This window comes from Lolium perenne, chromosome 1, assembly GCF_019359855.2.
Source record: "Lolium perenne isolate Kyuss_39 chromosome 1, Kyuss_2.0, whole genome shotgun sequence".
Taxonomy (NCBI): domain Eukaryota; kingdom Viridiplantae; phylum Streptophyta; class Magnoliopsida; order Poales; family Poaceae; genus Lolium; species Lolium perenne.
Window position 1 is genome coordinate 191344003 of NC_067244.2, and position 24733 is coordinate 191368735.

Consider the following 24733-nt stretch of genomic DNA (forward strand, 5'->3'; position numbering starts at 1 on the left):
CCATCTCGGGGGATTCAGGAGATCGCCTCCGGCACCCTGCCGGAGAGGGGGATCATCTCCCGGAGGACTCTTCATCACCATGATCACCTCCGGACTGATGTGTGAGTAGTTCATCCTTGGACTATGGGTCCATAGCAGTAGCTAGATGGTTGTCTTCTCCTCATTGTGCTATCATGTTAGATCTTGTGAGATGCCTATCATGATCGAGATCATCTATTTGTAATGCTACATATTGTGTTTGTTGGGATCCGATGAATATGGAATACTATGTCAAGTTGATTATCAATCTATCGTATATGTTTTGTTTATGATCTTGCATGCTCTCCGTTGCTAGTAGAGGCTCTGGCCAAGTTGATACTTGTGACTCCAAGAGAGAGTATTTATGCTCGATAGTGGGTTCATGCCTCCATTGAATCTGGGACAGTGACAGAAAGTTCTAAGGTTGTGGATGTGCTGTTGCCACTAGGGATAAAACATCGATGCTTTGTCTAAGGATATTTGTGTTGATTACATTACACACCATACTTAATGCAATTGTCTGTTGTTTGTAACTTAATACTGGAAGGGGTGCGGATGCTAACCCGAAGGTGGACTTTTTAGGCATAGATGCATGTTGGATAGCGGTCTATGTACTTTGTCGTAATGCCCTAAGTAAATCTCATAGTAGTCATCATGATATGTATATGCATTGTTATGCCCTCTCTATTTGTCAATTGCTCAACTGTAATTTGTTCACCCAACATGCTATTTCTTATTGGAGAGACACCACTAGTGAACTGTGGACCCCGGTCCATTCTTTTACATCTGAAATACAATCTACTGCAAACATTGTTCTCTGCTGTTCTTCGCAAACAAACATCATTTTCCACACCATACATTTAATCCTTTGTTTACAGCAAGCCGGTGAGATTGACAACCTCACTATTAAGTTGGGGCAAAGTATTTTGATTGTGTTGTGCAGGTTCCACGTTGGCGCCGGAATCCCTGGTGTTGCGCCGCACTACACTCCGTCACCAACGACCTTCACGTGGCCCTTGACTCCTACTGGTTCGATAACCTTGGTTTCTTACTGAGAGAAAACTTATTGTTGTACGCATCACACCTTCCTCTTGGGGTTCCCAACGGACGTGTGCTTCACGCGTATCAAGGAATAGGCGGTTCCCTTTGTCGCGCGCACAATTCAAACTATCCCTCCCATCTAGTTTAAATTCACCCTATTTTTGTTAAAGCGACATAAAGTCATGCGAGTAGGGGGAAATTAGCAAAGTTTCTTGTGCGCACGTTGTGAAGAAGGAATCTCAGAATCAATATCGTGCAGATTTCAACGGAATCGCTTGAATCCTCAAATACCGGTTTTGGGGTGTCCCAACCACTCGCCCTGTTTGGTTCATTCAACATATGATCTGGGACATCGATGTCAACTCCTCATTTCAGTGCCATCGCTGCGCTTGTCAAGTGCTCACATCCTAAGTGGTCTGCTGCTGTGATCAAGTCGGCCATCCTGACAATATCCGACATTACCGACAACACTGTTAACCCGATCTTGGATGAGCAGCATCAGAGGGCAGCCGCACATGCAATGGTGCTGGCCATGTGAATCCTACAAGAGCTACTGCTCCAGTTCAAGTTTATGACCTTGGCATTACTGAATATGTCGGCTATATATGTGCTCTCCTTGGTGATCAAGCCTTGGCAGTCATTGTGTGTAACCCGAGGTTATCCTACAAGATGCTTCCTAAGATACCAGAACCGCAGCTCAACTACCCAACCGTAACGGTGCCCCTCAGGACAAGGCCATTCACATTGAACCGGACTGTGACAAATGTGGGTCCTGCCAACTCAGTGCAGGGCCGGTCCATAGATTTTGGGGGCCCTAGGGCGAAATGACACCAAGGACCCCTTTTCATAGTGGCTAAGCTTTTCTAGTGTGGGGGCAATGGCCCCCTACTCTAAAAAATTCCTTAAAGATATTCATTTATGTTAAATTTATATATCTTACTTAAAGTTTAAGCATGATTAGTTTTCTAGGCCCCTGAACAATGTCACTCAAGCTTCACCACTTTGTCACACACAAAAAAAACTAAAAAAAATATTATTCACCAAGATAAATATTAGGGTAATGCAATAACAAACTAAATAATATTTACATTTGAAAGATCCATGGTCTTAACAATATTGTTAAATATGTTTGAAACTATTTATTTCTATTGATCGCATGAACTATATACCATGATTATTATTTCTACCAATAGCTACTTGTGTACATGTGTACTGTTTGCGAGAAATAGAAATAATCAGAGAAAAAATTATGAGGGTCCGTGTTGTTCTGCACATTAGAGAAGGAGTCGGAGTATAGGCACGTTAAGCTACAACTTCAATCTTCTACATTTTCTAGAATTATTCCAAACTCTACTGAATAAAGAGTATAAATATAAGTGTAGTAAGTGTACAAACAAATCTTGCACTAAGGCCCTAACTGCTGAGGGCCCGGGGCGAGCGCGCCTCTGCCCCGCCCTATGGGTTGGTCCTGACTCAGTGTACACACTGAAGATAAAGGTTTCTGAGAGTCTTATAGTGTCTGTCTACCCAGAGACATTGGGACAAAAATTTGGTGCACATGGGCATCCGTGCTTCCTTCACTTTTATTTTTTTTAAAAAAAGTTAAAACCTTACATTTTTAGTTTTTTTAAATTATGACGTTAAATATGTAGATAGATATGTACATGAGAAGTGTATGCAAAAATTCTCGGTAAAAATACTTTAAATATTCGGAAATACAAAAAACACAAATTTCTGACAAAAGAATACACTATTGTTTACTATTCTAGTACCATTTATTTTTTAGAAATTTGCCTTTTTATATTGTTCAAAATACAAAGTATTTTTTAATGGGGTTTTTTTGCATACACCTCACACGTATATATCTATCTATATATTTAACGACATAATTTTCTAAGACTTAGAACGTGAGCTTTTAAAAAAAAAAATTTGAAAGTGCAGAGAGCACCGATGCCCATGTGTCAAAAATACTTTCCGGAGACATTGGTCTTTTCCAAGGCTGGACAAAAGATATTGTATACCATAACGGTGAGTAGCCATGGCAATGCTGGCAAAAAAAATCATGGAGGGAAGTTTGAGCTAGGTGTCTGGGCACTATGTTGTGCGAAGTCCCATAGTTGTCGTTGCTGGTCTGCTGTAGTCAGGAAGAATATGTGTGTGTCATGAGAGTAACTAGCAAGGATTGGCGCGGCGGCACGTCGCGCCCGTATGGTGGAAAAGCGGGTGAAATAACATGGATGCATGATTTAATTTTTTGTGTGAAAAGTGATACACCATTTAGATTGTAATACATATAATAATTCAGATCAACTAAAACTTCTATGTTGGTATACCTAGTAGAAGTTTCAGTAGTAGTAAATTACTTTTGGACTTCTATTTTTCATAAATATGGTATTCGCTGTTGTGTAGGCCTCGATTTATTAAATCTTAATTATAATAGAATATTAATAATGGATACATCATCGGCCAACAGCTTTAGTTTCTTGCATGCAATTCCTTACTATACAAATCTGAAATACAATCGAAAGATGTAAACACAACATAGATGAAATGTAAATCACACACTAAACGACGGAATCGACAAAAAGTGAGGGGATGGACTGTATTAGGGAGGCAGAGAGGTCTCTACCCTGATCTACTGCTTGGCGTTTACTGCCTTGTTCTAACTTGAGAAGTGTGGGTAGGGGGTTTGGTTTCTTCGCAGAGGAGCATGTTGCGCCATTGAAGGAAGTGCGGATGGGTTTTGGTCCAAGTAGCCAATCGGTGATTGGCTTATTGGCGGTCTAATTCGTGGCGCGCGGTATGCCACACACCGACACACGTGGCTGTATATGTTTGTATCACATTTTTTTGTTCTTGGGTATTGAAATATGTTATGTTGACATGGATTGTTAAATCAAAGAGTCAAATAATATCGTTATTTTGGTGTTTTGAATTTAATTTCTCCACCACGTGAAGAATAATTGGATGGTGACAGGAAATTAATTTTCGCTGGAGCTGATGACGAATGCAGGAGGTGCGATTGCGACACATGCTCAAGCTCTACTCCATTCCATTGCAATAGCGGAACAGTACTGCACGTACTAAAGAAAGCGGTCACCTCTACTGAAGAAAGCGGTCACCTCGTCGTCCCGGAGTTGGGCTGAGGTCGTGTCCCAATCGCCGTTGTGTGCAGCGGTGCCGCCAAGTCACTCTCCTAGGTGTTGCGGGGAGTTCAAGGTCGACGCCAGTTTGGACTCCCTATTTCAGTCACAAGTTGCGTTGATGCGCTTGGAGCTCCTTCAGCTGGTTGACATCCGCATCGAGGAGGTGGCTTGCCCCCTTCGTGAGGAGGTGGCAACGCTTAAGCGGTTGTTGGCACACGATGGTGTTGCTATGGAGCCGACGGATGCGCATGCTTTGGTTCCACCTGATTCCGCTGAGCAGATGAGCATCTCTACGGTTGTTTCTCTCCTCGTGGTAGTTTCTCTCCTTGTCTGGTGCGAGCTCGACAGTCACGGCTCCGACAGATGTTGACGTCACAGTCTTGTCTGGTGGTGTGCTTACGCCTCCTCCCATCGAGGAAGTGAGGCCCGGCTCACACGAGTTCTCGAATGTGGCTTCTCCACCGTGTCAGGCACTTGTCTCTGAGAAGTGTGGTGATGTTGATGCTGCAGTCTCTTCCTCGGCTGAGTCCGACAGAAATGGTGCGCGGAGCTATCGTTGCCAGAGAGGTTTCTGAGTTTCTCGCCACCTTGGCCGTTGCCTTCCAGGGATCCGAGGTTGGTTGACGGGTGCCTCCCATTGCCGTGGCATGTCTTCTTCGACGCGGTGTTGGAGTGTTGTGTTGAGTGTTTGTTGGGGTCGCATTGTGGTCTATGTGGGTGTGTTGTTTGTGCGGGCTTGGCATGGTTGTTGTAGGTTTTTGCCCGATTTTCTCCTAAAAACCGGGCACCATCTTCTTAATTAATAGATGAGGCAAAGCTTTTACCTCGGTTTCAAAAAAATATATATATAACTAAAAGTTCATCTCCATATATGATGTATTAAGTTTATAGCATTATCTATGAAAATCATCAACGTAATAAGCCCACCCATATTCTGGTTGCAATGGGTGCGGGCTGAGCCGTTGGGTTACCACAATGTGTGGCGTGATAACTATCCAGTGGATGTAACCAGGGCCATGCCTGGCGATCTTGCCGAGCAAAGCTGATTGGAATGACTGTTCCATCTCAAAAAGAAGGGCCAAACTAAATACATAGTGAGTTGCATTGCAGGAAACATGTACGTATATTTCTCAAAAAATGGCCGAATTGAATACATTGTTTGTGTGTCGGCTCTTCATTTTGATGATTTCCTTGGTATCTTTTCTCCCACTCTGTAGGCTCCTCTTCCTTGTCTCCAAAAAGCATTCCATGAAACTGTGTAAGCAGCTATAATTCCTCTTCCAGTAGACATTCAGCCTGTAGCATAGGAGAAAATGACTGAACAAAATCAGTTACAGCTTACAACCAAGATGTCAGGGTTTCACTGGTAGTGTGCTAGCTTTTTACAGCAGGAGGTAGGTGGATAATAATTTTCTTGGCATGACATGGACACTTCAGCTCTTTATACTACGACACACTGATCGTGTTTAGACTTTCTACATCGATAGGTAGATGGATAACACTTTACATGGTATTTTCGATGGAATACTGCTTTCCTTCTCTCTTTCATAGTTTCAGGTCAGCTTGACCTGTTGCTGGAGGTGAGATTTTGATGTTTGCTGCAAAGATAAAAGTTCAGAATTAATATCTTGTGTTCAACCGAAAATCTTTCTATTTACCCGAAGCATATTCTAAACTTGAACTAACAAAGAATCTATGATATCTGAAAAGGAGCTGCAAGGCTATAGAGACGCGGTGGATCCGAAAGAGATGCATACCACCAAGAAGAAGATCTCCAAACAGAAAACTTCGTTCAAGGCCGCGATAGACACCAAGAAGGTCGACCTCAAGATAGGAGACAGCTCTAAGCAGGTGTCGGTCGGAGCCAGCATGGACCCCAAATAGGAAGACGCGCTCGTCGAGTTCCTCCGCGCTAACATGGATATCTTCGCATGACAACCTTCTAACATGTCCGGAGTACCAAGGGAACTCGCTGAGCACTACCTCAACATAAATCCGGGTGCAAAACTGGTGAAGCAAGCTATTCGACGCTTTGGAGACAAGAAGCGTTGCGCCATAGGGATGGAATTAGCAAAGTTACTAGACGCAGGTTTTGTAGTAGAAGTTATCCATACTGATTGGGTCGCAAACCCCGTCCTTGTACCCAAAAAGAATTCTAAAATACTAAGAATGTGCATCGATTACTCTGGCTTGAATAAGCATTGTCCGAAGGATCCGTTTCCCCTGCCGCGCATTGACCAAGTCATTGATTCGACGGCAGGGGCGGAACTTCTGTGTTTTCTTGACGCATATTCCGGGTATCACCAGGTCCGGATGAAGAAGTCCGACCAAAAGGCGACCTCGTTCATCACACCCTTTGGCACTTACTGCTATGTCACCATTCCTTTTGGTTTGAAAAACGCAGGTGCCACCTACCAACGTACGATGCAACGGTGCTTGAAGGACCAGATTGGCCAGAACGTACACGCTTACGTCGATGACATCGCGGTCATGACTCGGAAAGGATCCGACTTGATCAGCGACCTCGCAGAAACCTTGAGAATCTCCGATGGTACAAGATGATGTTAAATCCGCTGAAGTGCGTCTTTGGTGTGCCAGCCGGAAAACTCCTTGGCTTCATCGTCTCTCATAGAGGCATTGAAGTAAACCCGGAAAAAATCAAGGCAATCTTGTGCATCAACAGGCCAACTTATGTCAAAGACGTGCAATGACTAACTGGTTGTGTTGCAGCAATTAGTAGGTTTGTTAGCCGTATTGGCGAGAAGGCATTACCTTTATACAATTTGCTGAAGAAAACAGACAAATTTGTCTGCGACGACGCAGCAGATACAGCACTTCAGGGATTGAAGGAAATACTCGTCTCCCCACCTATTCTAGCAGCTCCGGAAGAGTCAGAGCCTATGCTCCTCTTCCTGGCAGCTTCCAACAAGGTCATCAGTCTCGTTATCATGGTGGAGCGACAGGAAGATGGTCTCGAATATGGAGTCCAGAGGCCAATCTATTACATTAGCGAGGTACTAACGGAATCCAAACAAAGATACCCTCACTTTCAGAAGCTAGCTTACGGCGTGTTCCTAGAAAGCCGGAAGTTGAGACACTTCTTTCAAGAGCACCCCATGACAGTTGTGAGAAAGGCTCCATTTTCAACGATTATTAACAACGTTGATGCAAAAGGACGCATAGCAAAGTGGGGCATAGAACTATCCGCCTTCGACACCGCTTACAGAGCAAGGACCGCTATCAAGTCCAAGATTTTGGCGATTTCGTCGTTGATTGGACAGAAGCTCCGGATGTCGAACTGGAGCCGGAACCTGAAACTTGGGTCACGCACTTCGATGGATCCAAGCAGCATCAAGGCTCAGGAGCCGGAGTCACCCTGAAGTCCCCTACCGGAGAAGAACTACAGTACGTTCTGCAGATTCACTTCAAAGCTACAAACAGTATGGTGGAATACGATGCCCTACTACACGGTATGCACATCGCTAAGGAAATTGGGATAAAACACATCATATGCTATGGAGATTCCGACCTGGTGGCACAACAAGTATCCGGAACCTGGAACGCCAGAAACTTCGTTATGGCGGCTTACAGAGACGAAGTTGATGAGATCGCCAAGTGCTTCCTCGGATATGAAGTCAAGTACGTCAGGAGAGATGATAACACAGCGATAGATATGTTATCCAAGCTCGGATCCGACAGAAAACCCATTCCTCCCGGAATTTTCCTTGAGCACTTACGGATACCCTCAGTGGCGCTAACCCGGAAAACCCAGATGTGGAAGTATCTCTGGCTAAGGAGGTGATGGTAATCACTCCGGCTTGGACTAAGCCTTTCCTTGATTACCTTATGGACCTCAATAAGTTGCTAGAGGACGAAGTCCTCGCACGATAGGTCGACAAACGAGCAAGATCCTACACAATAGTTGATGGACAGCTCTACAAGCGAAGTGCAAACGGGGTATTTCTGAAATGCGTCTCAAATCAAGATGGCATTGCAATCCTCAGAGAGATCCATGCTGGTGATTGCGGGCATCACGCCGCTCCCAGATCTCTCGTTGTAAAAGCTTTTCGGCAAGGATTTTACTGGCTCACAGTTAAAGAAGATGCTGAGAAAATAGTGAAAACCTGCCGAGGTTGTCAGTATTACGCTACTCAACCAAATGCTCCAGCTCAGGAGCTCAAGACCATCCCTATCACTTGGCCGTTCGCAGTCTGGGGGCTTGATATGGTTGGGAAACTGAAAAAAATCATCTCCTAGCGGTTTTGAATACCTTTTGGTCGCTATTGATAAGTTCAGTAAGTGGATCGAGGCAAAGACAGTGAGAAAAGCCGATGGTGCTACGACACTAAAATTCGTCTGCAGCCTCGTAGTGAGATACGGCATCCCACACAGCATAATCACAGACAATGGCACAAACTTTGCTCAGGGAGAACTGAAGGATTATTGTAATGACATAGGGATCCGGCTTGACCTAGCATCTGTGGCACATCCACAGTCCAATGGGAAGGTCGAGCGAGCCAATGGCCTCATACTAGCCGGAGTCAAACCTCGCCTGGAAGAACCGCTGCATCGCGCAGCCGGAGCTTGGGCGGAGGAGTTAGATTCTTTTTTGTGGAGTTTACGAACTACCCCTAACAGATCAACAGGGTTTACCCCCTTCTTCCTAGTATACGGATCTGAAGCTGTACTTTCCTCCGACATCATCCACGACTCCCCGCGAGTTTCCGCCTACAACGAAGATACAGCTGATGAGGCTAGACAGCTATCTGTGGACCTGATCGAAGAAACTCGGAACTTAGCTGACCAGCGTTCCACCATATACCAGCAGAAACTCCGACGCTATCACAATCGTCGAGTTTGGAATCGCTCATTTAAAATAGGTGACCTGGTTCTCCGCCTTCGAGAGGTGAAAGAGCATAAGTTGCAATCTCCATGCGAAGGACCATTTGTCATCAGCAAAGTGCTACACAACGGATCTTAGTACCTCGTTGATTTCTGAGAGTTAAAAGATAGACCTGCCAATTGGTACTGGAAACGAAAGCGAGAGGATCCGGATGACATCTATGATGAGACAGATCATCCCTGGAATATAGCACAGCTACGTCCTTTTCACACTTAGCAATTTTCGCATTACATACTTTGTAATAGTTATACATGATCAATTGTTCACTCTTTGAGTCTTTTACCTCCTTTAATTGTTCATTTTTGGATCGTGTATGTTTTTTCCGACTAAAATTGCAGAGTTGGACGTTTCCGCCTAGGCGTGTATAAAAGTTGTGATTTTTCAAAATCGTCCTTTAGGACGTAAGCTTGAGTTTCTGGTGGACAAGTTTTTCGTCGCAAACTCAGATTCCTGGTAGCGACTTCCGGCACCTTGGTTGGAGGCTTGTTTCCGCGGTTATTGACAGATCGCCATTGGGCTTCATCGCCGCAGGCCAGCGTTTCTGGCTAAAGGTCTTCCGGCTCGTGGAAGGTCAAATGAGTAAGCCGAAAAACTTAGAAACTAGCACTTGATTTTTCAACGAAGGTATTCCGGAAGGATTGCAGGATAAGTTTTCCGCCCACATGCAGATACTTAAAAATACTTAAGTTTTATTACAAACCCACTTAGGGGTCAAAATGATGCATCTCATTGTTTATTAACAGGATTCGCTCGAAGGCTTGTTCTTCGTCCTCTGAAGCTTCATAAGGAGAGCCCTCGTGGGAACCATCACCGGAGCCTTCATTGGAGCGGTTAGCGCTGGACCCGGAGACCTCCTCGATGTCTTCATCGTATTCGTCATCCTCCGTGTGGCAAAAACCTTCGGGAAGCGCATGCTTGTTATACCAAAACGAGTGATCAACTCGAATGGCAAACAACTTGTTGTATCCTTGGGTTTCCGCGAGGGATGCCTTGATGTTGGTCCCCTTAGGAGCTCCGCGCGCAACTGTCTTAAAACTCATGGCAGGGAAATGTGCTTTGCACATCGCCAAGGTGATGGAGGCAACTCCGTGATACGTCTCCGATGTATCGATAATTTCTTATGTTCCATGCTTGTTTTATGACAACACCTACATGTTTTGTTCACACTTTATGATGATTTTATGCGTTTTCCGGAACTAACCTATTGACGAGATGCCGAAGTGTCAGTTCCTGTTTTCTGCTATTTTTGGTTTCAGAAATCCTAGTAAGGAAATATTCTCGGAATTGGACGAAATCAACGCCCAAGATCTTAAAATCCCACAAAGCTTCCAGAACACCCGAGAGCCACCAGAGGAGGGCCCTGTGGGCCCCAGATGATAGGCTGGCGCGGCCAGGGGGTGGGCCGCGCCCCCTACTGTGTCGTTGCCTCGTCAGCCCTTCGACTCCGCCTCTTCGCCTATATAAAGGTCCCTGACCTAAAACATCGAGACGGAAAAACCACGGTACGAGAAACCTTCCAGAGCCGCCGCCATCGCGAAGCCAAGATCTGGGGGACAGGAGTCTCTGTTCCGGCACGCCGCCGGGACGGGGAAGTGCCCCCGGAAGGCTTCTCCATCGACAACGCTGCCATCTCCACCGCCATCTTCATCAACGCTGCCGTCTCCCATGAGGAGGGAGTAGTTCTCCATCGAGGCTAAGGGTTGTACCGGTAGCTATGTGGTTAATCTCTCTCCTATGTACTTCAATACAATAATCTCATGAGCTGCCTTACATGATTGAGATTCATATGATGATGCTTGTAATCTAGATGTCATTGTGCTAGTCAAGTGGATTTTACTTATCACTACAAGAAAAGTTGCCATGGCCGACGAAGTTGAAGTCGCGCCGTGGTTGCTGGTGTACCATGGCCGACGATTTTGGGTCCCTCTGTGGTGCATGTCAAAACTTTTTTTTTCTCGTTTTTGAGGCCACCTAGCCCGACGAAAGCGGCCAAAACGTCGCGTATGGTGGCCCGGGACGTGGTGCATCTCGAAATCTCGGGTTCGCCGGCCGAGTCAACGCAAATCCGCACCGCCGAGGGATGTAGGGCCCAGATGGCAGCCTCTCTGGCATTGTTTTTTTTCTCGATCGCGCCATCCCGTTCAACGTTCTCCGATTGAGCCATTTACGATGCAGGATCATGGGTCCCGCATGTCATCCTCTATGAACCAAAATTCTTTCTATTCTTGGATTTTTTTTGACCCCCTGATTTCTGGCTACTTCCTTTTTCTTTTGATCCCTTGCCGCCTTGGAAACGTTGAGACCGCTGCTGCTAAATGGGACCCGCATGTCATCCTCTATGTGCAATCAACTTTCTTTTCTTGGAGTTTTTTTTGGCACCTCATATTTGGTCACTTGCCATTTTTTCGATCCCCGCCGCCTCTCAAACGGTGATACCGCTGCTGCTAAATGGGACCCGCATGTCATCCTCTATGTGCAATAAAACTTTCTTTTCTTGGATTTTTTGGCACCTCATATTTGGTCACTTGCCTTTTTTTTCGATCCCCTGCCGCCTCTCAAACGGTGATACCGCTGCTGCTAAATGGGACCCGCATGTCATCCTCTATGTACTATAAAACTTTCTTTTCTTGGAGTTTTTTTTGGCACCTCATATTTGGGCACTTGCCTTTTTCTTTCGATCCCCTGCCGCCTCTCAAACGGTGATACCGCTGCTGCTAAATGGGACCCGCATGTCATCCTCTATGGACTATAAAACTTTCTTTTCTTGAATTATTTTTGGTTCATTATTTTTGTTCACTTGGCTTTTTCTTTCTATCCCTTGCCGCCTTTGAAACTTTGAGACCGCTGCAGCTAAATGGGACCTGCATGTCATCCTCTATGAGCAATCAACTTTCTTTTCTTGGAGTTTTTTTTGGCACCTCATATTTGGGCACTTGCCTTTTTCTTTCGATCTCATGCCACGTTTGAAACGTTGAGGAACCTGCTGGCTCATGGGACCCGCATGTCATCCTCTATGTGCTATAAAAGTTTCTTTTCTTGAATTATTTTTGGCTCCTCATATTTTTCACTTGCCTTTTTCTTTCGATCTCATGCCACGTTTGAAACGTTGAGGAACCTGCTGGCTCATGGGACCCGCATGTCATCCTCTATGTGCTATAAAAGTTTCCTTTGTTGGATTTTTTTTTCACCCTCTGATTTTTGGCTTGCCTTTTTATTTTGATCACCTGCCCCCTTTGAAACGTTGAGTAAGCTGTTGGCTCAAGGGACCCGCATGTCATCCTCTATGTCCATCAACTTTCTTTTCTTGGATTTTTTTTCACCCCCTAATTACTAGCTACTTTCTTTTTCTTTTGATCTCAAGCCGCATTACAAACATTGAGACCGCTGCTGCAAAATGGGACCCAGATGTCATCCTCTATGTACAATAAATCTTGGATTATTTTTGGCTCCTGATATTTGGTCACTTGCCTTTTTCTTTCGATCTCATGCCACCTTTGAAACGTTGAGTAAGCTGCTGGCTCATGGGTCCCGCATGTCATCCTCTACGAACAATAAAAGTTTCCTTTCTTGGAGTTATTTTTGACCCCTAATTTCTGGCTATTTGCCTTTTTCTTTTGATCCCCTGCCCCCTTTGAAACGATGAGGACGCTGTTGGCAGGTTGGTCCCACATGTCATCCTCTATGAACAATAAAAGTTTCCTTTGGTGGATTTATTTTTGACCCCTAATAAATTTCTGGCTATTTCCTTTTTTTCTTTTGATCCCCTGCCGCCTTGGAATTGTTGAGAATGCTGCTGCCTCATTTTTCTTTTGGTCCTGTGCCGCCTTGGAAACGTTGAGACCGCTGCTACAAAATGGGACCCGCATGTCATCCTCTATGTACAATAAAGTTTCTTTTCTTGGATTATTTTTGGCTCCTGATATTATGTCACTTGGCTTTTTCTTTCGATCTCATGCCGACTTTGAAACGTTGAGGATGCTGCCTCATGGGTCCCGCATGTCATCCTCTCCAAACGATAAATGTTTTCTTTTCTTGTATTTTTTTACCAACTGATTTTTGGCTTTTTTTTATTTTCGGTCCCCTGCCGCCTTTGAAACGTTGACGACGCTGCTGGCTCATGGGTCCCCGATGTCAGCCTCCCCGTACAAGAAACATGTGATATTTTATTTTGCAGACAATAAACGTTGTATTTCGCTCTGAGCTATTGCAAACGGATAAATTAAATCTTTATATCTACATAAACAAACTTATATGTTGAATCTCCTTGTTTTTTGTTTTTGCGAAGCATAGGACTTTCCTGTTTTTTTTTTTTGAGAAAAATCCGACCTTTCCTGTTTTGGAGTGGGCTGAAATTGTACGAGTCAAAAGGCCCAGCAGGATAGTTCGAAGGCCCAGATGTCGAGATACAGCCCAATTGAAATCTTTCTTTTCTTGGAGTTTTTTTCACACCCTGATTTCTGGCTACTTCATTTTTCTTGCGGTCCTGTGCCGCCTTGGAAGCGTTGAGACCGCTGCTACAAAATGGGACCCGCATGTCATCCTCTATGTACAATAAAGTTTCTTTTCTTGGATTATTTTTGGCTCCTGATATTATGTCACTTGCCTTTTTCTTTCAATCTCATGCCGACTTTGAAACGTTGAGGAAGCTGCTGGCTCATGGGTCCCGCATGTCATCCTCTATGAACAATAAAAGTTTCCTTTGTTGGATCTATTTTTTTCCCCTAATTTCTGGCTATTTGCCTTTTTCTTTTGATCCCCTGCCCCCTTTAAAACGATGACGACGCAGCTGGCAAGTCGGTCCCACATGTCATCCTCTATGAACAATAAAAGTTTCCTTTGATGGATTTATTTTTGACCCTAATTAATTTCTGGCTATTTCCTTTTTTCTTTTGATCCCCTGCCGCCTTGAAATAGTTGAGGATGCTGCTGCCTCATGGGTCCCGCATGTCATCCTCTCAGAAAGGTAAATGTTTCTTTTCTTGAATTTGTTTACCAACTGATTTTTGGCTTATTTTTTCTTTCGATCTCCTGCCACCTTTAAAACGTTGACGACGCTGTTGGCTCATGGGTCCCCAATGTCAGCCTCCCCGTACTGCAAATCCTCTTTCCGCAAAGGTTGTATTTCTAGATAGATAAGGTGGATTCGAATCTGCCATGGTTCTGTGCAGCTCGGGTAAGCCTTCTTGCACTGATTAATGGAAGTAGTGTATAGCAAGGTCAAGACATGTGGCTCGGTGTAATGAATCTATTTGAATCATGTTGTGGGTTCAATCTGATAGTTCTCTAACAGGTCAGCCAAAATAGAAATTAAGTTTTTTCTAAAACGGAAATGCAAATTAAGATGAACACAAACATTAGTTATCATAATAGCTGATCATACATACATACTTGCTAAGAGCAAAAGCTTGCCAGAGTTTTACCACCCATACAATTAATTAGCAGTTCAGATAAGATAACCTTATATAAGTATAACTACAAATGCATTTGCTAAGGGCTCATGGGGCAACAGAACTAGACAACCGCGAACTTTATGACCAGCATGTCACAGTGGCATCGAAAGATCTTGACCTTCAACTTTGATCCAATGCGAAGTTTGGCACCGTCAATGAACTTTTTCCACCTGGAAGTAACAGCCTAAGCGGCAATCTGTGGGACCGACGGAGTACCGTCCCTCCACGGTGAGACCTTCACTCTCCATGACGAGGGATATCTTGCCCCTTCGGCCAGCATTGAGATCCTTGGAGATACTTTTAGGCAATTTCTGATTCAAAGCAAGAGATACCACCAAAAATTAGTCAATGGCACCAATGCACTGAACCATGTGAGACTTTGAGCAGAGAAGACATCAAGATAAGAGCAGTTATGCTGTCATATACTCACGAACATAGCCTTCAGATGCGTCCTGGTCACCACACGGGTGGCCACAGCAATGAGCTGAGACCTCGGTGATCTGGGGCAGGTGCAGGAGCCCGGGCTGGTACACGAGCTGGTGCTGATGCAGGAGACTGGCGGGCAAAGAAACGGTGCCTCTAGAGGAACCGGTGCTGATGCAGAGAGAGCTGGGCAGGTGCAAGAACGGTGCAGCTAGAGGAACCAAAGGCCGATGCAGAGCCTGCTTTGGGCAGGTGTAGTATATGGGGCCTCTACAGGAACCAATGCTGATGTAGGGGACTGCTGGGTAGATGCGAAACGGAGCTGGTACAGAACCGGTGCTGATGCAGAGAGAGTGGGAAGCCGGTGCCGGTGCTGGTGTGGTTGCCCTTTGTGACATCCGCTCATGTTCCATCGGGGATCTGCAGCTTTGATCATGTTAAACCCGGCAAGCTAGAACAGAGGGAATGGTTTAGAACAACTGCTCGTAACAGTTATCAAAAGATATGAGTAGAAAAAAGTTACATATTATATATTTGAAAGTGTCTCCAACTCGTAAGCGATTACGTATATCTGCCCGTTTGAGTTTACGATCCTCACTCGTCGCCCTTCTTCAGACCGTAGTCAAAAGCAAACTTTCTCCAATCATGTCCATACAAATATGTGATGGCTCTGCGTCTTGTAGACATACACCTCATAGACCGTGTAGGTGTTCATCAATTTGCCATTGCCATGCATAGTGAAAGACCCTTCATGCGGACACATCCGGTTAATCATTGGACGAAGTTCACAAGGTACGATCTGCATGTGAAAATTGATACAAATGTAAGAAGCGAGAAAGACTAAAAACAAGACTTTACTATATGCCAATTCATGCTAAACCACTGAGAATACATACCTGTAACTCGGTGAAGGAGCTACTAGAAAGGTAGATAGAGCCATAGGAGGTGTTATATGCGGGGTATGTACATGGGCCCGCCATATTCCCGCAAGCTCGGCATCGGGATGGTGAAGGAAACATGGGAGGTACTACTGGTGCGTAGCGCTGAATGTAAGTGGAAGAATTAGGTTGTGTAAAGTGCATAGTTCAGAGCAATGCAAATGTTGACAAGCGAGTGCATAACACTATGTTACAACACGAGCAGTGAAAAATTAGTGTATGATGAATATAAGCATGCTAATTTGGTGTTTCCAAATTCCAAAAAGCATTAGACAGAGCCGGTGATAATATCAGACATAAATCATGGCATGTATATGTGGCTTAAGAAAATATACCCGAACCCTTGGATGGTTACGGCCCGGCTGGTCCTTGGACTTGAGCTTATATAAGCATCCGAAGGTGGGGCTGATAAGAACTTGGTGGCAGCCTCTGCAGATGCCTCATCAGCAGCAGCTTGCAATCCTTTTGACCAATGAAGGGTTAGCAGTTTCATCTGCATATGAAAATTGAAGAGCAACGAGACATCAGCAGTGATATATAAAATGAATCTATGAGACACCGATGCATATAGTGCTAGATGTAAGTGTAAGAATAGGTCTCGTGTGTTTCGAACTATTGGTAAGCATTAGACAAAGCCGGCACAAAGCAGACAAAAATCAAATCATGTATGAGGATTAAGAAAATATACCTGCTTACTGAAAAGGGTACCACCCAGCTGGCCCGTGGCCTTGTGCTTGAGGAGGTTTTCAGAAGATGGTGGCGGCACCATCGTCTTCACAGCAGCCTCATCAGGATCATTTTTTATCCATTTGAGTAGAGGCACAGAAGTTTCATCCTGCATATGAATAGCAACAGAACTCATCATTGATATTTAATAAATCTATGAGATAGACTGATGCAAATAGTGTGGGTGTAAGTGGAAGAATAGGGTTGTGCATAGAGAACAGTCGACAACAATGCAAATGATTACAAAACAAGCCAATGGAAATCAACAGTTTATATACTGGATGAGACAGACTGAAAAGTGAAAAATTAGTGTATGATGATTGTAAGCAAACGCAGTGTTTCTGAACTTTTGGTAAGCATTAGACAAAGCCAACAGTAATTAAACAGATAATAATGAAATCATGTATGTGGATTAAGAAAATATACCAGATTCATTAAAAGGTCACCACCCAGCTGGCCCATGGCCTCGTGCTTGTAGAGGTTTTCGGAAGATGGTGCTGGCACCATCGTCCTCACAGCAGCCTCATTAGCCTCATTTTGCATCCACTTGAGTAAAGGCGCGGCAGTTTCAGCCTGCATAAGAATGGGAACAGATCTCAGCAGTGATATTGAATGACTCTGAGACAGACTGATGCATATAGTGCTGGATGTAAGTGGAAGGGTATGGCCGTGTATGGACAACAGTTCACAACAATGCAAGGGTGTGTTCGGTTCTGAAACAGCGTGGAATGGAATGGAATGGAATGGTTCCATTTCAGAGGAATGGAATGGTTAAATTTTTGTTCGGTTGGCATAAATGGAGAGCAGAAGAGATCGAGGTTAAACTAACCATTTGTCTCAAAATTGTAATTAACAATTGCAAATGACATTTTAATCTCAAAGTCGTAATTAACAGCGCCTAATGGTGCTCTTTTAATCTAAAAATCATAATTAACATAATTTTTTGTTGGGTTAGGGGAACTGGAGTAGATGAACATTACTGTATGATGATTGTAAGCAAACGAATTTGGTGTTTCTAAACTTTTGGCTTCGAGATCTTATGGGTTTCAACTCTAGCCTACCCCAACTTGTTTGGGACTGAAAGGCTTGGTTGTTGTTGTTGTTGTTGTAAACTTTTGGCAAGCATAGAAAAAACCGACAATAAACAGAGAAAAATCAAGGCATGTTTTGTGGATTAAGAAAATATACCATATTCATTAAAAGATCACCACCAAGCTGGCGCGTGGCCTTGTGCTTGTAGAGGCATTTAGAAGATGGGGGCGGCATCAACATACTGGCAGCCTGATCAGCCGCAGTTTTGATCTTCCTTTTGAGTAAAGGCCCTAAAGTTTCAGTCTGCATATGAATAGCAAAACAAAAGGCAGACCTCAGCAGTGATATTGAATTACTGTATGAGATAGACTGATGCATATAGTGGATGCTCTTAGCCTTTTGCAGCGTGAACACTAGCTATGGACAGACAAAAAACTAGTTAACTCAGCTTTGTCTAGATATGAATGTACTACCACCATCCAAAAGCTTAAGCCTTATTTATTTTTGAGAAATCAAAACAAGCAAAGTTTGACCAAAATTTTAGAACATTCTATCAACAAATATAATACTGTGTAGATACCGTAGGAAAATATATTTTATTATCTATTTAATGATATTAATTTTGTATTTTGCATGTTACTGATTTTTGGTAAAAGCTTAGTCAAACATGGTATAGTTTGACTTTCTAAAAATAATATAAGCCCAAAGCTTTGGGATGGAGGCGGTAGTATCTAGAGCTCAAACACATCTAGATTCATCCGTATCTACCGCTAGTTGAGTCAATTAATTTGGATCTCGAGGGAGTATCGATTCAGACTACATCATGGTAAGTTGGTTAAAAAATTACCCCTGGCGGTCCCCGCCCAGCTCGGCAGTGGCATTTCGCTCTTGTGCTGCAGATCGGGCCATGCTCCTGCAGCAGGTGGGGCGCTATTCTCGTTCCCCATAGCCTCAACACGGAACCTGGAGGTACCAACCTGATACAGAGAATATAGAGCATGGTGTCACAGAGGCTTTACGCACAAACACCTGAAGACATGTGCTACTTTAAGCATATTCCAGAACAGGAACAGATTGAGGATGCAGAGAGACACTTAAAAGGTAAAGAGTGGATAAGCAAACGGAGTACCTGCTTCGCGGGGCTGGGGACGCAGCTCAGGCTCAGCCAACTGCCCACATGCGTGGTGGCCTTACGCTCCATTGCCCCCACCGCCGAGGTCTTACCTTTCATGTACAAGCTGACAAAAGATACAGTGAGGATCAGCAGAAACTACAAAGGTTGCAAATGTCGACAAATAATGGAAGAACACCCCAATCCAAGCAAAGGTAGCCCCCGCCCCCCACCCCCATCAATCACTCCCAGCTCGAGGGTGACCCGAAAGACACCCCTTCGCCCAGAATAGGAAAGAGATGCGCAAGATATCGAGGAGAGGAAAAAAGAACCGATCTCGAGAAAGGAAAGAACATTACTAGTCCTACCTAATCCGCTTGGTCTAGATGCAGCTTGCCCCTCCAAGCTGGATGCCTGGACGGTGGAGGCGAAAGGAGGGGATCGAGCTAGCGGCTTGCATCCGTCGGCAATCGGCACTCGATCGGGAGAGAAGGGGTGCTACATAAAGGGGAGGGGTAACATATTTTATTACACAGTGAACTTACTGATGTGACTATAGTCATTACATGTCTCACTGAAACTAGGGCCCATAGCGTGGCACCCCAAATTCACTTGAAGCTGCCCGGCGGGACGCATTGGCGCATCAAGAAACCCCCGAATTGTAGCGGGGAAATGAAACATTTCACAAAAATTCGAAATTCAAGCACACCGCCACGCGCCAAGCACGCGGCTGTTCCTTCCTCTTCCTCGGTTCCTCCTCCCCTATCCGAAAAAACCCCAAATCCCAAGCTCAAACCAAAAAAAAATCCCCTGGCCGCCATGCATGTCCTCGTTAACCCGCTGGAGATCGTTCCCGGACGATGCGGACCCCCCGCCCTGAGATCCAGAATTCCGTCCACCTCGAGGCACTGCGTGCTGTCTCGCAGCAGCGGCTTGAGGGCGCTGAAGAGGAAGTTCCGCCGGAAAGTGCTCATGGCAACCGTGCAAGCTCACCGGCGTGCTGCATCCCGAGAGGAACTGGTCAAAGCTTTGCTATTCGCCACACACAAAAAATTGCGGGCCAAGATCTGGTCAAAGCTTCGTCGATGGCTTGCCGCGAGAGGCTTGGAGTCCAGAGTCAATAAACTAGCTGCTCGAGGATCAAGGGCGGTTTACACGGATTCATATTAACTGACTCAAGTTTGTTAGTCTAGTTAACAAATGCATCTAGATACATCCATATCTAGACAGAATTGAGTCAATTAATATGAATCAGAGGGGAGTACCTGAAAGTGTTTCATGCTACCAACTAATGCGCTGGCAGGAATCGCTGTAGAAGTAATTGTGCTACTACTCATACGATGAACTGATTGTGTGGGTGTCGAATTTTGCAACACGATCATCCACTAAATGCTTAATCTAGCGCCAAAGGCGTACAAATCATAACATACTATAGCACCAGAACATAAGAGTACGAATCATAAAGTAGCTCAACATTTTGCATCAGGGCTGGGTGGTCCTGAGACTACCGGGACGCCCCTGATGATCTCCGGGTGTGCATCCTCTTCAACGCAAAGCTGTGTACTCGGTCCACGGCCTCCTTCTGTAGGCTGGATAATCTCAGGTGTAGGACCTTCGTCTATGAGAGGCTCGTCATCAGTACCATCCACAGGTGCATCAGGGCTGGGTGGTCTTGAGACTACCCGGACGCCCCTGATGATCTCCGGGCGTGCATCCACTTCAACGCAAAGCTGTGTACTCGGTCCACGGCCTCCTTCTGTAGGCTGGATAATCTCAGGTGCAGGACCTTCGTCTATGAAAGGCTCGTCATTAGTACCATCCACAGGTGCATCAAACTGAGATTCATCTTCAAATCTCCCATCAAACTGAGAGACCTCTTCAACTCTATGCTTCTGCAATTAGTACATCAACCGATTAGACAAACATCTAAGGGATGCAACCTGAACAAATGCCGTTTTACATATTTACCTTCTCATCTGGCACAGCACATGTCCCAGAGCTGAAACCCGTTTCCTGAAGCGCGCAAGCGCTTTTTCTCTCCTTCCCGTCCATCCATCTGCAACAAGTTAAATTTGAGTACAGAACCTTGCACAGCAATGCAAACTATTGATTGAAACAGCGGCAGCAACAATATAAATAATTAACTACATATGCCAGCACACATACAGTGTGAGCAAGATCTGCTTCTCCTGCTAAAGGATCATTATATGGTTCACCATGCTAAACCCGCCTAACATATGTGCGGTCCATCCCAAAAATGTGTAAATGATCTGCCACTACAGGGTGAGGCCTCTTCTCACCATTCATACATGTGCAGCGCGGGCAATACACGTCCAGGTTGTGACCTTCATGAGCTCTAATAAACCCCATAAAGGGTTGAACACCATTTATATATGAAGGGGGACATAAGTGTCCATGCAGTATCCAAGTTCTGTCCATCTGTTTAATTATGAGATACAGTGGTTGGTGATTAATTTAAGGCGAAGTAGGAAATGTATATCCATCGAGTACAAAACTATACTACATGATTATGCATTTCAGCAATCATGTCGAGTACAAAACAAAAAATGCCCATCGACATTTTAGCAAACAGATCGTGTACAAAACTCTGCCATGGCATTTCAGCAAATTAACGGATCGAGTGCAGAACTGACTCTATATGCCCACGCAAATGAACAAATTGATCGATGACAAATCGAGCGGAAAACTATAAAGTGCCAATTAGTTCGAGCATACTGACGAATTTTTTTAGCAGCATCAAGAAAATATAAATCGTTAGGCCGTCTTGCCCGATACATGATTGAGCTAGAGATAGCAGCCCTACCGTGGATCAACTTGACCGCCGGTGCGTCTCGAGAAGAACGACGGGGAGGGGAAGCTTCTTCTTCGCACGGACGGGACGGGGAGGGGAAGCTCTTCGCACGGAGGGGGATAAGTTGTGTTGGGGTGGGTGGGGGGTCATGCGGCCGGGCCGCCGGGGTGATAATTAAGGTCGGTAGGTAGCGTTTAATGGAGTTGCGTGTGTAATTTGCCGTGCACAAGGTTGAGGAATAGGCGGTTCCCTTTGCCGCGCGCACAATTCAAACTATCCCGCCCATGTAGTTTAAATTCGCCATATTTTCGTTAAATCGACATAAAGTCATGTGAGTGGGGGAAAATTAGCAAAGTTGCTTGAAAAATAGTAAAACTCTGGAATTATCCTTTAAATATGCTCTACTTCGTGTGGAAATCGGGGTGTGGAAGCATGTTGAGCTGTTTTATTTGTACTTTCTTCATTAAAACTCCCATTTTATGCACTTTGGATGGAAAGAAATCATTTGTACATAAATTTTGACAACGCCATTTGCAAACACTAATTGTTTTACATGCCAAGATGCACCCATCCACCAAATATATATGGGGCAAAAGTTTATCACAATCTAGCAGATATGCACAATTAGTGAGGGACCCCTTTTGATTTTGTGCAATTTCCACTAATTAGGTAGAGAGAAGGGGTTAATTAATTAGGCCATGCTAGGGGTTATGTGTTTTAGATTAGGTTGTGTGGATTCAAATACAACTTCTTTATTTGTGTGCTATGATTAATCAAAACTAGATTGATCGACTGCGCACACATTATTAGAGGCGCATGCCTTTGCGCACAAAGTGCATGTGTGTGTTGTTGGCCACCAATTAACGAGAGAGAGAGAGAGAGAGACAGAGAGAGAGAGAGGTAGAGAGAGATCTACATACGAGAGAGCGATTGAAATCCCCAAATTAAACACATATATATATGCATGGCACATTTAATTTAATTAGAGGACCGCGAGCTAAGGCACCCCTGGCCTGCTTGATGCACAATTAAGTGTCATTGGCCTATATATAGGGTTTAATTAGGGTTTAGGGTTTAGGGTTAGGAGGTTAGGGTTTAGGGTCTAGGGTCTAGGGTTTAATGTTTATGGTGTTTAGGGGTTTAGGGATTAGGGATTAGGGTTTATTGAATTAGGGTTTAAGGTTTATGGATCATCGATCGAGTGCGCACACACACATTATTAGAGGCACACGCGCCTTTGCGCATAAAGTGCATGTGTATATGTGTGTGTTTTTTTGGCCAACAACGATATATAGATGATCGAGAGAGAGAGATTGAAATCCCCAAGAATATGTTCGATCAAATATATATTAAAATATATGCACGAATGCATGCATGGTAGGCCATGCATGAACACTAATTATATATATATATATATATTATGAGGAAACTTAATCAAATGTGTTTTCATTCGAGAGAACTTGTCAAAATTCAAGTTAATTAATTTATCATCGATAATTATATAATTAATTAATGAATCTCACGGAGATGTTATACAACATATGATCGATATAGGCCATGTCGTATATATTAATTGGTGTTAATCTACCGTTTAATTTGCTAGCTAGCTGCTATATATAGATCGAGCATGTTTTTATTAGATCGGGTTATAGCTAGCTAGTATAGTTTAGGGTTATGTGTTTTAATGAACTAGGGTTTGATTAGCTAGGGGTTAGTTATATATATGGTTTAGGGTTAATGCATGGCACATTTAATTTAACTAGAGGACCGCGAGCTAGGCACCCCTGGCCTGCTTGATGCACAATTAAGTGTCGTTGGCCTATATATAGGGTTTAATTAGGGTTTAGGGTTAGCTAGGGTTTAGGGTTTAGGGTTTAGTGTTTAGGGTGTTTAGCTAGGGTCTAGGGTTTAGTTTAGGGTGTTTAGGGTCTAGGGTTTAGGGTTTAATTAGTGTTTAGGGTGTTTAGGGTTTAGGGTTTAGGGTTTAGTGTTTACGGTGTTTAGGGTCTAGGGTTTAGGGTTTAGTGTTTAGGGTGTTTAGGGTCTAGGGTTTAGTGTTTAGGGTGTTTAGGGTTTAGGGTTGTTTAAGGTTTAGGGATCATCGATCGAGTGCGCACACTAATTATATATATATATTATGAGGAAACTTAATCAAATGTGTTTTCGTTCGAGAGAACACTTGTCAAAATTCAAGTTAATTAAATTATCATCGATAATTATATAATTAATTAATGAATCTCAGGGAGATGTTATACAACATATGATCGATATAGGCCATGTCGTATATATTAATTGGTGTTAATCTACCGTTTAATTTGCTAGCTAGCTGCTATATATAGATCGAGCATGTTTTTATTAGATCGGGTTATATATAGCTAGCTAGTACAGTTTAGGGTTATGTGTTTTAATTAAGTAGGGTTGATTAGCTAGGGTTAGTTATTACATATATATGGTTTAGGGTTAATGCATGGCACATTTAATTTAATTAGAGGACCGCGAGGCACCCCCTGGCCTGCTCGATGCACAATTAAGTGTCGTTGGCCTATACATAGGGTTTAATTAGGGTTTAGGGTTAGCTAGGGTTTAGGGTTAGGGTTTGGGTTAGGGTTAGGTTAGGGTTTAGGGTCTAGGGTGGTTTAGGGTCTAGGGTTTAGGGTTTAGGGTTAGCTAGGGTTTAGGGTTAGGGTTAGGGTTAGGGTTAGGGTTAGGGTTTAGGGTCTAGGGTTTAGGGTTTAGTGTTTAGGGTGTTTAGGGTTTAGGGATTAGGGATTATTAGGGATTAGGGATTTAAGGTTTTAGGGGTTGTTAAGTTTAAGGTTTAGGGATCATCGATCGAGTGCGCACACACATTATTAGAGGCATCCGCGCCTTTACGCATAAAGTGCATGCGTATATATGTGTGTTTTTTGGGCCACCAACGATATATATATAGATGATCGAGAGAGAGAGAGAGAGAGAGATCGAGACTGAAATCCCCAAGAATATATATGTTCAAATATACATTAAAATATATGCACGAATGCATTGTAGGCCATGCATGCACACTAATTATATATATATTATGAGGCAACTTAATCAAATGTGTTTTCATTCGAGAGAACTTGTCAAAATTCAAGTTAATTAATTTATCACG

At 44.0% G+C, this 24733-nt stretch overlaps 1 long non-coding RNA gene across 1 annotated transcript; it reads right to left on the reverse strand.

Annotated features, from left to right (window-relative positions):
* Positions 1-5047: 5047 nt before the first annotated feature.
* On the reverse strand, positions 5048-5825 carry LOC127308957 (uncharacterized). The gene is made up of 2 exons (XR_007856903.1): positions 5713-5825; positions 5048-5501 (listed from the first exon to the last, which is right to left on the reverse strand). It is a non-coding gene; the product is annotated as an uncharacterized lncRNA (long non-coding RNA).
* Positions 5826-24733: the final 18908 nt, after the last annotated feature.